Source organism: Rhinolophus sinicus, linkage group LG10 (genome assembly GCF_036562045.2).
Source record: "Rhinolophus sinicus isolate RSC01 linkage group LG10, ASM3656204v1, whole genome shotgun sequence".
NCBI lineage: Eukaryota > Metazoa > Chordata > Mammalia > Chiroptera > Rhinolophidae > Rhinolophus > Rhinolophus sinicus.
In genome coordinates, this window is record NC_133759.1 from 83,253,511 (window position 1) to 83,270,777 (window position 17,267).

The 17,267-nt window shown below is 43.4% G+C and overlaps 1 long non-coding RNA gene across 2 annotated transcripts in view; it reads left to right on the forward strand.

The window, feature by feature from the left end:
- Positions 1 to 17,267, forward strand: part of LOC109451119 (uncharacterized) — a 39,759-nt gene that overhangs the window by 6,313 nt on the left and 16,179 nt on the right. Inside the window, exons 2-4 of one of the 2 annotated variants that reach the window (XR_012489807.1) lie at positions 11,974 to 12,057; positions 14,209 to 14,446; positions 15,008 to 16,424. This is a non-coding gene — a long non-coding RNA (uncharacterized LOC109451119). Of the gene's footprint in view, positions 1 to 11,973; positions 12,058 to 14,208; positions 14,447 to 15,007; positions 16,425 to 17,267 lie in introns of those variants that run through there. The other variant, XR_002137919.2, reaches the window with a different exon arrangement.

The window sequence follows — 17,267 nt, forward strand, 5'->3', positions numbered from 1 at the left end:
GACAACACTCTGTGTCACTCATTGCATCAGGGAGACGGCAATTTCTGTCAAATAAAATCATTACACTGTGTCCTCATCCACCTTATTCACTGGATCTGGCTCCGTGTGCCTTCTGGCTCTTCCCCAAAGTCAAAATGATTCAGGACATCGAGGCAACCACGACAGCGCAACTAAAGACACGAAAGAGGACTTCCAGAACCGCTTCAGAAAGTGGCAAGAATGATGGGATAGGTGTGTTTGAAGGAAGAGGGAGTATTTTGAGGGGGATTAATGGCAGTGTTTCTTTTCCTGTAATTCTTTTTAAATTTAAACATGCACCGTATTGTTTGATCACACCTTATACAATATGGAAATCCTCTGCTCTCATACAACTTAGTTTAATGAGAGCAGGTAGTAAAAAAAATGACCACCCAAATAATAGCTTAATTTCAGATGTAGGTCAAATCCACAATGGGAATAATAAAGGGATGTGACAGCACTTGGGGGAAGGAGCTAGCCTCTTTAGGGAGGTTGGGGAAAGCCTCTCTGGGCAGTCTGAAGGTTGAGGAACAAGAGCCAGGCCAGTGCCCAAGAAGGAAGACTGGGAGTGCAAAGATGAGGGCAGGTGCAAACTGGTGTCTTCCAGAAACACTGACACCTTGGGCCTGAGGCTAGAGTTGCTCATCTCTGCTCAAGGACATTTCTGGCCTCCTTCACCACACTGGGTCTGGTCCAGGCTCCAGACTCTGGAGTACACAGCCAAGTGCACCAGCCTCAGGCCCTGGGGAGGAATTTACAACCAGGCTGAGCCTGTTTACCACCTGCCAAGGAGCCCTTGGAAGGCACAGGCTCTTTTTCAAAACCAGTTTTTATAGTGCTATGTGCAAGGCAGGATTTTTTTTTTCCTTTTCTTAAGTAATCTTTTTATTGAAGTATAACATTAGTTGAACTATATGAAATTGCCAATGTTCAACCAGTTTTTATGGTTGTACAAAGATGGCAATTTCATGTGATTCAACAAATACATTCAGAAAGTGCACAGAGCAGAAGTGTAAGACTCAGTGAAGTTTCACAAAGTGAATACAGCTGTGGAACTAGCCACCAGGTCAAGAAACAAATCACTACCAGCATTTTGCAGACCCCACTCATGCTACTCCCATCCCTAACCACGACTGTACCCCACCTGCCCCCACAAGGGTGATCACTATTTTAACTTTCAGCACTACAGATTAATGTAGCCTATTTTTTGATCTTTCTATAAGTGGAATTAGACAGTAGGTACTTTTTTTGGGGTGAGAGTCATGCCTGTTGTAGCTTTTTCATTGCTGTATAGTATTCCACTATATGACTACACTACAGTATATTTATTCATTCTACTACTGATGGGCATTTCGATTGTTTCCAGTGTTTGCTTCTAAGACTACTGCTTCAGTGAACATTCTTGTACATGGCTTTTGTAGAACATATGTTTGTATATCTGTGGCTGTATACTGAGGCCTAGTTCAGCTTTAGTAGGTATTTTCAAACAGTTATCCAAACAGTTGTACTAATTCACATTCTGCACTGCTTTGTGCCTCTTTGCTTCCTTGGCCAGGTTCTGTACAAAGGATGAACATGGGGGTAGTAGTGGGGAGGGCACTTGACACGATTCATGGGATGAATCTCAGTCTGTTTAGTGATGTAGAGGATAAGCCCGCAGCCAGTTACCCCTGGGTGTGATTGTTACTCAGATCCTCTCTTTACCTCCTACTTCATTGACCTTGGGCAAGTCACCCAACGTCACTAAGCCTCAGGTCCTTCATCTATAAAACGGTATAAGTATAGAAGCTCTTATCTCACAGGGTCCCTTTACTTGAGAAATGTTTGTGGAATGCCTACTTTGTGCTAGGCTCTTTTCTTTTCTGGGCACTCAGAATTCAGGGGTAAACAAGACAGAGGAGTCTTTGCCCGCATGGAATGTATGTTCTAGTTAGGGGAGACAGAGCAAACAAATCATTAAAGTAATTTCAGATAGCAATACATGCTATGGAGGCAATACAACAGGGTGCTGTGATCAAGCAATGGGGTGAGGGTGGTAGGGGAGTCAGCGAGGTATGACTGAGCTGTGACCCAAATGACTAGAAAGAGGCAGCCATGGGTGGATCTGATGGAAGAACACTTCAGGCAGCAGCGCTGCATCACAAGTGTGGTGTATGTAAACTGTAGAAAGAAGGTTGATACTGCTGGACCTGAGGGGAAGGGTTGTTTGAGACAAAACAGCAGAAATACGTAGGGGCCAGCTCATGTAGGGCATGATAAACAGTTTGCATTTTATTTTAATATCAGTGGAAGTCATTGGAGGGTTTTAAGCAGGGGACCAACATGAACTGATTTACGTGAAGATTGTGTGTGTTACGTGAAGATTGTGTGATTTACACACACACACACACATATATATGAAACTTAGCAGAGAGGCAGAGTGATGTTCGATAAATGTGAGTTGCTGCTACTGCTATTATTGATGCTCTTAAAGAATCTAAAAGTTCCTCCTCAATGAGGATGAGGAAGCCAAGGCATAGAGCCATTACCACTCATGTGTAAAGTCAATCAAGTCAGAGAACAGGATGTAGATGTTATTAATCAAAGGAAATGCTTTTGGTTCCTTTCCCAAATGGGAATTTTAAGGCAGAGGATTTTCTCTGGTTAGCAATTGTCTGGAGCCAACCAAATTCAGCTCCCTCAGCCCCACTTTGCAAAAATGGTTCGAGTTCGATCACTTTGGTGCCATTGGCCACAGCCCCGGCCGCCATGTAGGGCCCTTGTCAAAGTTCATGGTTGATTGTTCAGTGCATCTACTTTCGCTCTGGGTCCAAAGGGCCAAGCATGCGGCACTTCTCCCTGTCTTCCACCTCGACTGCCCACCAAGTTTACTGAGGTGCTGTCCACTGCCCGGGTTTGGAGACTCTTCCACCTGTTCTTGCCGTATAAACATCGCAGGGAGTATTTTTATGTTCAGGAAAGGCCTTTGAAGGAAGCTGTTTTTAAATCTGTCTGATACAGAGAAATGTCAAGTTAATAATCTGTGAATGAATGAATGAATGAATGAATGAATGAATGCAAATTGTGTAATGAAACTGGGCAGACTTCTTAGGGTACATAACACTTCTTTCTGAGTAAAGTGCCCCTCTCTTAATTAGGAGGTTTTCATTCCTTCATCAATATTTATTGAGCTTCTGCTAGGTGCCAGGCACTGTACAGCAGTGAGCAAAAAGGGTGCCGTTCTTACCCTCACGGAGCTTCCAGGCTAGTGGGACATACATTCATCAAATAGTTGCACAAATATAAATAGAAAATGACAACAGTGATAAGTGCTCTGTAGGAGAAGTATTAAGGCCCTAAAGGTGTATAATGAAGGCTGGGGCTTTGGGAAAGTTTCTCTAGTAAGTGGCACTTGAGCTCAGTCCAAAAGGATGAGTGGTGATAAGTGGATTTGGAATGTGGAGTGGGAAGTATTCCAGGCTGAGAAGAGCATGTGCAAAGGCCCTGAGGTGGGAGGGAGTATGCATGGTGAATCCAAGGATATACGAGAAGGCCACTGTGACTAAAGGGCTGAAAATGAGGTGGATTTGGGTCCCAGAAAAAGCAGAGGGCACAGATCACAAAAGACTGGGACTATGTTAGGATATTCATTTTATCCTTCTCAAGGACTGTAGGATGCTCTTAAAAGGCTTGAAGCTGTGGATGTGTGTGTCTGAGTATGGGTATTAAGGAGTGCGTTATTCTGGCTAGTGGAAAATGGGCTGAAAGGAGCCAGAATGGGTTCAGGGAACTGCCCAACCTTCCTTGGCCCTTCAGTCCTAGAGGTGATAACGGAGTGCTGTTTTCAGGGTGTTGCACTATCCGTGTGGTTTCCATACACTCTCCCCACTTGTTTGGACATAGTTTCTTTATCAGACTCTCCTTAAATGACCGAAGTTGTTCTGTTTGACTTTATAGAGAAATCACATTGGCTGGATAAAGCAGGAGCAAACTTTAGCAACTACTTAACCTAACTCCTTTGTTTTACCTGTAACAAGCACATATGACTGGATTTTGTTTTTTAACCAGTTTGACAAGCTTTGTCTTTTTAGTGCAGAGCAGTACATTTCAGTTTGCATGTATTTATATAAGAACTGAAAATTACTGAATTAGTTAGATTTCTTTCTATCTTATTTTGTGCTATTTGTCCTGCTGTGTGTGTGTGTGTGTGTAGACTATTTTTTTAGAGCAGGTTTAGATTAATAATAAAGCTGACAGGAAGCTACAGAGATTTCCCATATCCCCCCTGCCCCTCTACAGGCATAGCCTCCCCTATGCCCTGACTTTTCTTTTTGTTTTTCCTTTTACTTTTTTGTGTTCTTATGGATTGAGGTTTTTCAATCATCCCATTTTTTCCCCCATTGATTGCCTTGGAAGTTATAGTCTCTGTCTATTCTTTTAGTGGATCCCCTAATCACAATTTTTACCCTCTTAAATGTACCTTAAACTACTTTAGCTTAAATGCTTGTCACCGCCCTCCTCTAAATCCCCCCGCATTTATATTCTGTTGTATTCCCATGTTTTCATTCTATCTTCCCCCCCTCCCCAGGACAGATAAGACATTATTATTGTTTCTTTATACAGTTAAATGTTCACTGGTAGCTTCCTTTCTATAACAGCGTCTGTCTGAGGGTGGCCGGTTAGCTCAGTTGGTTAGAGTGTGGTACTGATAACACCAAGGTTGCCGGTTCGATCCCCACATGGGCCACTGTGAGATGCGCCCTCCTTAAAAAAAAAAAAAATCTCATAAGAGCATCTCTCTGAGATTGTCTTCCTTCTGCCTGAAATTAATCCTTTAGAATTTCCTTTAGTAAGGGTCTGTTTGTAGTAAATTCTCTTAATTTTTGTTGGTTTGAAAATGACTTTCTTTTATCCTCATGTTTAAATTCTTGAATAAAATTCTTGATTGCCACTTATTTTGTCTCAGCACGTTTAAGATACCCTTCTGGCTTCCATCATGGCTACTGAATAGTAAGTGGTCAAAGTGTAGTTTCTTTGCTGTTGATCTGTGTTTGTCCCAGGCCCTCTACACTTTCACTATTATGTAAATAGATGTGAGTATTTTTCTTTATCCTTCTTGGAATTTTTGGACCCAGAATTTGATGACTTACAACAATTTGGAAAATTCTCAGCAGTGCCAGCACGAGTGTGAACCCAGTAAAGTGCCTAGGGCACCAAATTTAAGGAGGTGCTCATTCTTGAGTTTGTGCAAATGCAGGATTGGCCCTGTGAACGAGTGTCTAAAATAAATATTTAGCTTTAGGCACCTCACTCTAGTCCTGGTTCTGACTCTACAAATACTTCCTCTTATTCTTTATTTTCTTCCGTAAATACAATTAAATATGCATTAGACCATCTTATTTTATGCTCTAATGTCACATATGTAATTCTTCACATTCTTTATCTCTTTATATTTCTGGGTCACATTCTAGATTTCTTCATATTCATGTTCCAGTAAACAAATTCTGCCTTTAACAGTATCTAATCTGCTATTTAATTCATCCTAGTTTTTAATTTTTTTCCCCCAATTGGCTTGTTTGCCTTCTATAGTCTTTGGCTCCTGGCTCATATATTTAAATCTCACATTCAGTTCTTGAAATATATTAAAATACCTATTCATATTCTATACTTGATAATTTCTGTATCTCATATTTTTGTGGGTCTGATTACACTGTCCGTTGTTTCTGCTGGTTCTCACTTATGGTGCCTTGTTTCCTTGTGTGTTTTGTGATTTTTAACTTTAAGCTCAATTTCTTGGAACTTTGTGGGCATTCCTTGAGGCTTGGGTTGAAACTTCAGTCCTTCAAAGAGGACTTGTATTTGCTTTCACCAGTTACTTGGGTTTATTCCAAACAAGAGCTCCTTAAATTAAATTTTCTGCTTTAGGTTTTTAAAATTACATAGGATACAGGTAGTATGAATTCAATCTATAAACTCATGTGGAGGCTTTGTAGTTATGAATTTTCAGGGGAGATTTGTTTTCATTCCCTCATCCAGTATCAAAAGTTGATCATACAAATTTCCTTGATGCCTCTTCTGTGCCATGAATTCATTTCTCATTCACCCTTACACAGAGATTATAACTCTTTGTGAACCCTTTGGAGGGGCTTCTATTAGACTTTTTACCTTGTGTGGGTTTAAGCTTTATCTCCTATCCTCCTCATTCCTTGTATTCATCAAAATGGAAGCTTCAAATCACCAAGTTTTGGTAGATACCATCAATTTTAACTGTCTTGGGCACTCAGTGATGTTCCAGAGTTCCCTTTTCATTTCTTTTTTGGCCTCTGTATATTCCTTACCTTTTTGCCTATTAAGCAAGGATTTATGAAAGAAACAATATATTATTTTATTCAGTGTTTGAAATTTTTCTCATTGGGAAGGTCATCCATACTGTCAGAAACTGAACCAATTCCTTTACATTCCCAGAAAAAGAGGTAGCATGATATGACACAAAGAGTTTTGAGGACAGACCTTACTGAGTTCAAATCCACATTTCATTTTTGCAAAATCCCTATGCTGTAGGCCTCAGAAAACCCACCGAAAGCCCCAGGATGGAACCAAGAACAAAACCCACATGAGAGACTAGAGCTTGTGTTCTTATCCTCAATGCTATCCAACCTTTCTGACAGAACAGGCTACTGAGGCCTAAAAATTCAGTACTTACCTAAATATAAATGTGCCAAAATATTTAATCTATGGGAAGAAAACAAGATAGATCTAAAACACTGGACAATACGCAGTGATTTTTTGAATAAAGTGGACATTCTTTGAATGGCTATGAGGTATGAAAGAAAGGGCAGAATAAAAGATGACTTCCCATTTTTGAGTGGTAACCAGATGCATGGTGCTTTTAGGTATAGGGAAGTCAGAAAGAGAGCTGAGTTTGGTTTTTTGTTTTGTTTTGTTTTACTTTGTGCCTCACTTTCCTCATCTGTAAAGCAAGGTGGTTGGACTTGCCTTTAAAGAGTCTGTGGTTCTAGATCTCTTGAGGCTTAAGGATTGGCCAAACAATTCAAGAGGAATTATCTGGCAGACATTAATTTAGAGATGGAATCTGGATGAGTGTCTAGGTCTCAGGGTGTGGACATGTCGACCAGAGTGGAAAATTGGGAAAGGTAGGGATGATAGTTTAAGCCATGCAGATGGATTTATAGAGGAGGATGGGCTGTTTGGGTGTAATTCTGTTGTCATACAATACAGGGAATGTATTAGTTTTCTAGGGCTGCCATAACAAAGTACCTCAGACTGGTGACTTATGCAACAGAAATTTATTTTCTCACAGTTCTGGAGGCCAGAAGTCGGAGATCAAAATGGCAACAGGGTTGATTTCTTCTGAGGCCTCTTTCTTTGGCTTGAGGTAGCCTTCTTCTCTCTGTCTTCACGTGAGCTGCGTTCTGCCTGTGTCCTAATTTCCTCTTATAAAGACACCAGTCATATAGAATTAGGGCCCACCCTAATGACCTCATTAATTACTTTTAAAGACCCTATCTCCCAATACAGTCACATTCTGAGGTACAAGGGGTTAGGACTTCAACACATGGATTTAGGGGGGTGGGGGACCCTATTCAGCCCATAACAGAAGGTAAGAATGGTGGGAGGACAACAGAAGAGTACAGTTACCCAGAGAAACCAAAGGAGAAGAAAGGTGCTGAGAGAGGTAGTAAGGAACAAGAATGGAGGAAAGGGCACCTGGATTAACCCTGGGAACTCCTGGGGGCTACATGCAAGGCAACCATTTCAGTAGAGAGATGGAGGCCACGCTTTGAGGGGTTGTGGCATATGCCAGCCTGGTAAGAGAGTGGAGGGGTCAGGCCCGTGCAGCAAGCTTTTGGTTTCACTTCTAGACACAGTAGATACTCCATATGTATATTTATTGACTACATAAGTTAATTTCCTTTCCTCTCTCTTCTGATATTCCCTGGTCCTGGGGTTTGATTTCTCTTTAGAAACTCTGAGGCAAGGCTGCATTCCAGGACCTTGGCCCTAAGCTGATTAGTCTTATGTGGCTGGCTCTTGAGGACAAGCCAGGGAGAATAGAACATCTTTTCTCCTAGGAATCCAGAGACAGAGAGGAAAACAAAAAACCTGAGTGAAAAGCAAACCAAACCAAACCACATTATCACTAAGCTGCCACAGTTTTAAAGAACAGAATGGGGTGACATGGAGTTGGAGAGATCTTGAGGGTCATTTTGCTATTTTCCTGTCTGCCCTCCAGAAATGAAGAGGTTGTCCATTCATTCATTAAAAAAAAAAAAGTTTTAATTAAGCACCTACTCTGAATCAGACACTGTGTTAGGCAAGAAGGAGATGTCAGTGGAGCAAATAGCAAAGATTTCTTGACTGCTTATGTAATGCCATGTCCTATGTGAAGCAGTTGGTGAACATCCTGCTCTCAAGGACAGTGTAAGACAGGGACCGCTGGGGTTGCTTTTGCTTTTTTTTTATAGATGGGGGAATGGACTAACTAATGAAGCTTAGGATGGGTCCCAGAGCTACAAGCAGGCAACTTTGACACAACCCAGGGGCACCTTTTTCCAGCCTAGCTTCCCTCAGGCCCCTGAGGCTTTCCTCAGAGTATAGTAAGTGTCTGGCTTGGGGTCGTGCATGAGTCAGGCCGAGCTACAGATAAGTAGTCCCAGTTCCTGCCGTTCCATCCTGTCCTTGGCCTGAGAAAGGACTCAGTGTAAAGGGACGGATGTGGGCTAGGATAATAATGCCGAGTCACTGCTGATCAAAGCCCTGTGTGTTCACCTCCTCTCAGCTACCATCTGAAGCCCGTCTCAGCCACTGTCCTTATTGTCACACTCACATCCCTCTCAGCCCCACTGAAAACAGCTGGGATTGTGTATCATGAACCAAAAACGCGTTTCCTTCCTTCTCTGGGCTTCCTCAGGGCTACCTGAGAACACAGCTGGATTCTGCAATCCTATCCCCAAAGCTCAGGATTTCCTCTATGCTTTCAGGGAAAGGGAGGAACATGGGTTCTGTGAGCTCCTATTGGGCAGGATCATGAGGAAATAGTCCAGTGACCTCTTTCTTCTATTTTGAAGTGAGGAAGATGGTGGTCATGCTGCATATTGGTGAGTCAGTGGATCCACGGACTGAATGCTATTTATGGGTGAAAAACTTGGGAGGTAGAACCAAATTTGAAGAATCACCCTCAGTCTTGTCTAATCTGTCAATTAAAAGCCTTGAAGACTGAAGGGGTCCACAGACACACACAAACACACACACACACACGGATGTTCGTCATAATGTAGTAGTGGCAACCTACATGCCCATCTGTAGGGAGCTGATAGAATCAATGATGATTGCTGTCTATAAAAGAAATTTAAGTTGCTATTAAACACTGTGTGGTAGATCTATCAGGTGTGGATATAGGAAGGTGTGCAAGACTGATCGTTAAGTGAATAAATCAAGCCACAAAACAGTGTACGTGTGTATGTTTCTATAGCCATGGCTGCTGTCTGGAAGTACACATGAGAAACTGCTAACTGGTTACTTCCAAAGAGTAAGAATGGAGGTTTGGATGGGAGTGAGACTTTTGTTCTTCACTTTACCCTCTTCTGTACTTAAAAAAAAAAAAAAAATAGGCATATATTGCTTGTATAATACAATGATAACAATAAAGAAAAAGTGGAAGAAAAGCTTAAGAAGGTTCACAAACCAAAAGCTCCCACCCAGACAATTCAGCACTGATTCCAGGAGTGCTGAGGGCAGGAGGGATGACAAAATGGGGCCTGAGATGACCTTGCATGATGCAACTTGCCCTTAGCCACTGCTTACAGAGATATGCTCTGACCAGCCAAGGGTGGACACAGAGGTAGGGAGTGGAAATAAATCACTGTTTGCAAGGGTTGACTCAGTTACAGAAAGTCTGAAACAAAATCAAGGCCAGAGTTCAACTCCAAGAACTGGGATTGGAGTTTCTTACAACAGTAGCTAACATATATTGAGTATTTGCCGTGTATCAAAACAAAGCACTGTGCAAATTGCTTTACTTAGCATTATCTTATTTAATCTTCACAAACAACTCTATGAGGTAGCACAGTTATTATTCCAGTTTTGCAGATCAGCATACTGAGGCTCCGAGGGTTTAAATTACTTGCCCAAATACACACAGTTAGTAATTGCTCGGGCTGGGATTAACCCAGGTCTATCTATTTCTGAAGTCAGCATTTTTATCACCTCCTGATACTACTACATGTTAAACTCTAAGGGGTCTTTAGCTGCAAGAATAGGACATCCTTACATCTTTGCCATCAAAGAGCAGCCAGGATAGCTGGGGGAAACCACACTAACCTATGTAGACTGTATAGTGCCTTATATAAGGCACCTATCCGGATTTAATTGGACTACAAAGATGGTAAGTACTATTTGGATTTCAAAGTCGGGGAGATCAGCAAGGCTTGAAGTTGTCAATAAAGGCATCTTAGAGGAGGAGAGATTTAAACCAGGTCTGGAAGGATGGATTGAATTAAAAGAGGGGTAGGGAGAACATTCCAGAGAGAGAATGCACAAGTTGTGCACAAATCTGCTCTGAGACAGTGAAACAGCTTGCCTAATCAGAGTGAGTTGTGTATGTGTGGTAAGTGAGCTGGTGCATGTAGGGAGGGAAAAACAGAGCATTTACAAGTAACTCTGAAGGTTGAAAACTGGCAGAGGAATTGGGACTTAATGTGGAAGGAAAGGAAGAGCCTCTGAAAGTGTTTTGGGCAGTGAAGAGACACTGAAAAGTGATGCTCAGAGAGATTAATCTGACAGAGGAGTCAAAGTGACTTGGAGTGAAGGAGGGAGCCAAGTGAAAGCCTAGGTGTGGGTGATGGGGGCCTCTAAGGTGGTACTGGCAAGAGGAATGAAAAAGGAGGCTCAGTGTGACAGCTGCTGTAAAGGGAGACGAGGCAACAGGACTTGATGATTGAAGAGACACAGACTATGAAGGAGGGAGTCCAAGCCAAATAATTCCAGGGCTTCAAATCCAGGTGTTCAAAGAAGGAAATGCCTATATCTGGAACAAGGAATTGGGAGAGAGTTCTTCTGATTTGCTATTGAGGTGGGGTGGGATGAGAGGATGAGTTGAGTTTTCATCCCAAACTTTCCTTCTTCCCAAGATGGTGAGACAGCTTAGGGACTTTTTCTCTGTTTGTTTTCTTGGTGGTATAATGCATAGTGCTTCCTTTGCCTGGACCAGTTCATTCATTTAACAGCTCTTTATTAAGCTTTCAGGAGGGTCTGATTTTTGGGAACGTAGCAGTGAGCAGGGCAGACCTGGTCCCTGTCCTCATGGGAAGCAGATATTGAACAAGAAATTATACGGATTCTTTCTGTGTTCCTAGTATCAAGGTAGCATTTCTTTCCCCAGACCAGTCCTGTTCTCTATCCCTCAAATCCAGAGCATGCACCAACTGGTAAGAGCATTTGTCAAACATTTTATTAGCGATTGTGTCTTGCAATAAAAAAGAAAAATACCATCACAACCATTCATTTATTCCTTTGTTCTACAAATATTTATTGAGTGGCACTGTGGATCTATATTTTTAGCCCCCATGCTCACAATCTAGTAGAAGACACAGACAAATAAGCGGGTAATGGTAATAAGGTGTAATAAGTGTAGTAAGGGGGTAAGCCCTAGGTGTTGCTGGAGCGACTAGGAGGGATATCTACCCAACTAGGAGGGGCAGGTGGCTGGCAGGGAAGTTTCCCTGAAAAGAATAATGAAGTGTTAGCTACATAAGGGTGGGGGTGGGAGAGTATATGTTCCATGCAAAAATGTACTTCTAGTTCAAAGACCTGGACACTGCAGAGACCTACGCTTGTTGGGGAATGATTTACAACCTAGAATTTTATACCTAGCAAAACTACCAATCAAAATGTGAAAAAAGAATAAAAGGAAATGCAAGGTCTCAAAAAATGTACCTCCCATGTATCTCTTCCCAGGAAGCTAGTGGAGGACCTGCACCAACAAAACAGAAGAGTAAATTGAGAGAGTAAACACCATGAGAGTAACTACATGGAGCTCAGGTAGGTGGAGGCTGAATCAAAAAGGCTTCTACAGGCATAGTGAGTAGTTGGACTTCATTATACTACCAAAATATACTTATAGTAATAATCAAATGACATTCTAAAATAGTGATTTTTCCCCCCCAAAACGAATCCTAGGGACCCTTTAGATCAACACTGTGATTGGCTTCAACCAGAAACAATAGTTTTAATATGTTTTTTATATTTTGCATTCCTTTGAAAAGGATTCTGAGTATTAAAGAGGTTGAAAAAGCCTAAAAATGAATATAACTACTACTTAAGCAGCCTTATGCAATTTGGGGGAGCCCCAAGGGTCAAGAGTTGTAGGAATTTTAAGTCTTATGTAGGTGGCCATAGGGCTATGAAAGTTCCTGGAGCAAATCTCTGTGGGAGAGGAAAGAGTGGTATAGTATAGGAAGGTAATAAGGCCCAGCTGCCAAATTTCAGCAGGACTCTTTGCTGGTCATTCTTCCTTCAGCAGCAAAGGTGATCTGTAGAAGAACATTTCTACTAGAACAGATCTGCTTACCAATTAATTGTTGAAACTGCCTTCCCCCAATCACTTCCAGCCTGCCAAAAAATAAATTTTAAAAATGCATGTATGGTGTGGGGGAAACACAACATGACCATAGTTCCTTTCCTGCTGAACTTTGCCACAGCTGGAATAAGGCAGGTTGTGTATGATAGTGTGTGTGTGTGTGTGTGTGTGTGTGTGTGTGTGTGTGTGTCTATTCAGTGGGCTCAGAATAAATTTATGGGTATGTTATATTTTAGCAAATCATGGTTGAAGCCAGAGCAGGGATCCAGGTGTTCCCTAGATCTGAAGCCAAGGAGAACCTTTTATTTATGGATTCAGCACACAGACAAGTTGTTTTCTTTTCAATCTCTGTGTTCCAAGTACAACGATAAAAGATCAGCCCAGAAACCAAGCTGCTTGTTATGGTGTTTACTGGTTTTGCTGGCCATAAAAAAGGGTGTTCCCCAGCTCCCCATCAGCTGGGAGAAATCCTTCCCCACCCCTCCTGACCAAACTCTCTCTCCCACTAAGCAAGTGAATTTTAAATACCACTCTAAAGTTGTTGGCTGGTGACCTGGAAAATTCCTTTTGCTTTGTTATGCTGCTAATGGCCCATCAGTTTAAACCTCCTACCCCCAGAAGCTTACTTTCTCCTAACTAGACTGAGGAAGGCAGGAGCAGAAGTCAAAGAGAAAGAGGGGGCTGGGTGAGGAGGGAGGGAGGGAGGGAGAAGGAGAGGGGGAGAGGGGGGAGAGAGAGAGGGAGGGAGGGAGAGAGAGAGAGAGAGAAAATAAAATTCCTATTTCTAAGGCCTTTGGGAAGATTCAAAGATGGCCAGGCTAGGATGAATGGAAGGAAGGAATTCCATTTGTCTTGACCTGCCTATATAGCAGCCAGCACAAGGGCATCTGTACATAGAGTCTTATTGAATGACTTGAGTTGAAGGTGATAATTTTTGACTGCAGTAGTAGCTCAGCCATGTAGGATTTTGGTGGATGCAAGTCTTTTGGAAGACCTCTAATTGTGGGGGCCAAGATTCAGACTTATGTTTGAGATGTGTAAACTAGTAAGTGTGTGAATGTCAACGAGCCACAAAACTCAGTCACCTTTCTGACTCTCATTTGAAAGGTATAGTTAATAACTGACTTGGATCTTGTTATTGTTAGTTATAAAACCAACAGTTACCACTGACTACATGTGCTAGGAACAATGTTCGAGACTTTTCCTGTATTATCTCATTTAATTCTTACCAAAAAACTCTATGAGGTAAGTACTATTATTATTCCCATTTTAGAGCAGAGGAAACTGAGGCTTAGCAAGGGTGATGGAGCTGAGAATCTACCTGGGTTCTCTATTCTCTTAGTTCATGCTCTTCACCAGGACATTATGCTGTGTATAAACTACGAAGATCTAAGAAAACATAAATAAGAGGAAGTATAGAGGGGCACAACGATTCCTCCCTAGAGCGTGACAGTCACCTTGTGCCAGTCATGCAGGCCATGAGTTTGCTGAGTTATCAGGTCCTCACTGGAGGGGACAGTTCTGCATATAATGTTATAAGTGGACCCCTGCCCGTAGCTTTTGGGATTTCTGGGATAAGGGTCTGACCACAAAGCACTATTGTTTCCCTTCAGGTCTTGGTCTGTCTGAGTCCATTTCTCAGCTTCCAGAACAATGCACAGACACACAGGGAAGTCCGAGCCTTTGAACACCACTGCCATTCCCTTCACCCACCTCCACTGCCAAGTAGCCCCTTTGGCAATTTTTCTCTCTCAAATGAGCGTTGTCATCTCCTACATCAATTGGAGCTGGCAGCTCCCAAATCAGTCTTCTGTGGGACACTCCCTGACTGGAGGGGAGGCAGTTGACCAGGTAAGAGACTGCCACTGGAATGGCATGCTGAGGAGAAAGCAGCTGTGGAAGAGCAAGGGGACTAGTAACACCAGCTGGAAGAATCAGCAAGGATGGCATTGCCAGGGGTCTACCCTGGAGAGCTCCCAGGGCCCAGCGTGGCCTGTTATGTTTCCCCTTTTAATATTTATTTTTGTTATTTATAAATAGAAGTAACTTTATCTTAAAAAATGAATACATGATTGTTGTCATTAATACAGAGAATGTAAAAGTATACCATTAATACAACACACTCCCCCGCTGTGCCCCCTAACCCCCGCCCCCATGCATCTGCCCAATCATCATTAGTCTCTCCTTCCAGATGGTTCTGCTGGTTTCCTGTGTGTGTGTGTGTGTGTGTGTGTGTGTGTGTGTGTGTGTGTGTGTGTTTTACATAACTATCACTGAGAAGATCCTATTATGTGCCCTGTATATATCATCTGCATCTTTCTAGTCTGTACAGTTCTCTTTTCGTTTTTAACAGCAGCCACAGTAGTCTGTAGGAATGAACCATCCTCTTTTTTCTAATCTCTGTTTTAACAGGCCTTTTACTCCCCGGGGAACCTGCCTCAGTTCCCACTTACCACACCCCCCTCTGGGTCCTATCTCACAAAACTTCTCACGTGGGACAGTGGTCACAGGTGAAAAGGGCAGTGTTGAGCCCCATACAGGAGTGTGTGGGGATAGGTGAGTGTGTTCTATCCTGACCATACTGGGGTATAAAGAAAGTTCTTCTCTCCCCCTCGCCCTGCCATATGGCTCTTCCGTCTGGTTAAGGCAAAACTGCACATTTTAAGGGGATCATCTTCGAAAATGACTAAGAGGATCAATGCAGAGAAACATGAAAAGCTGTTTTCTTAGAGTCACACTCCCTCATTTGGGGCATGTACACCCTGGGTCTGTCAGAATCACCACAGGTCATCCAGGCCAGTCCCCTGCCTCCATCCACAATGTAGGAATAGCCCAGACTTAAAGCACCCCATGCTCTTCTTTTGGTAGCTACTGTGTGATTGACAACTTCATTAGGTAGAAATTTGCTCCTTGTCACTGGAAATGCACTCCAGCTTAGAGGATTCAGGCAGCACAACTTATTAGCTGTATGCTTTTAACCAAATTTTGTATTCTCTTTGTACCTCAATTTCCTCATCCGTAAAAAGGGGATAGTAATAGTACCTATCTCATTTGGTAGGGTTGTTCTTTGTAACTTAAAATATATACATAATGTATTGAGTGTATGATACACAGTAGTAGGTGCTAAGCACTCAGTGTGACTGATTATACCCTGAATTCAAATAGCTCTGGGTTTAAAGTCTGCGCTTTAAACCCAGACATTAGAGGTCATCTAGGTCACTGGCTCTTAACCCTGGCTGCAGACTAAATTCACCCAGGGAGCCTTAAAAAATGCCAGCACCCAGGCTCGGTTACCAGAGATTCTGATTCTGTTGATCTGAGGTGAGATCGGGGGTCAGTATTTTAGAAAATTTCCCCGGGGAATCCTGATTTGCACCCAGGGCTGAGAACCACTGAATCTAGCTGTGTTCTCATTGTCCAGATGAAGAAAATGAGGCTAGAGCAAGGAAGGAGTCACTCCAGTCAGAGCAGAAGGACTCAGGGCTCTCTTATCCTGGGTGCCAACCTCCAAGGCTTGTCCTCCTGAAGAAATCTGTCCCCAGGGATGTCCTGCAGGGGTCTTGGGATGGGCTTATGTGCTGCCCCTGTTTCCAGTCTCTTTCCTGATAATATTTTGTGGACCCCTCAACCAGTTCTTCCCAGGTCTGGAGCCTTTCCACCCTCCAGTCCCTAGGTCAGAGGGTCACCTGCTCAGAGAGCGCTCCCTCTGGAAAGCCGCTCTTCTAGAATATGATTCTTTTATCATAGCCTTATAGCTGTGGAAACAATCCTGTCCATTCCTTCCTTCGTTCATTAATTTTGAGACTCTAAGCCCCTTGGGGGCAGCGACCTGTCTATCCTGCTCCTTCTGCGCCGGGCCTAGAATGATGACCAGTGCTTAGTGAAAAAAAAAAAAAAATGCTCATTAAATGACTGAATGAACGAAATCCCAGGAGGGCAGTTGAGTATTTTTTTATTTTTCTGGTCCTAGCCATCTGATTCTCATTACTCCTACAGCTTGTGAAGCCTCTCTCTGCTTTAGCGTTTTACAAACTTCGTGTGCGTACGTGGACATTTAAACCATAAATCTAGAATTTGGGGGCTGGAAAATTCGAGGCGAGGGGATTCGGAGAAAAGGGATAAAAACTACACGGAGGTCCGAAGCTGGGACAGCATTGCTCTGGGGTTGGGGGTTGGAGGCTGGGAGGGGAACCATCCGACGGGCGCCCCTCGGATCCCTGTCGGCCCCCGCGGTGGGAGATGGCCTCGGGCCGCGACATCCATCAGAGGGGTGCGCCGCCACTGCCTCCACCTCCTCTCCCGGGAGTGGGGGGAAGGGGAATGGGAGGACGCCACAGGGGAGGTGACGCGATGCGATCTGGGTCGCGGCCCGAGGGCGGCCGCCTGAGCCGCCCCCGCATTCCAGCCGCGCGCGCCCCCGGAGGTGGCGCCTTGGGGAGGCTATGGGTTTTTTTTTTTTTTGGAGCCGCAGGGGAGTGGTGGGGGGAGGGGGCCTCTGTGTGTCCCTTTAAGAGCCGGAGCGCTGCCCCCGCCTCGCAGGCGCCCGGAGCCTCACAAAAGAACAGGATGTTGTTGATTTGTCACCAAACCACAGAGAGGAAATGATTGTAAATTTCCTTTAAACATCCCCACCGCGCTCCGGCCGCCCCCGCTTCCGCCTCCGCCGCCCCCG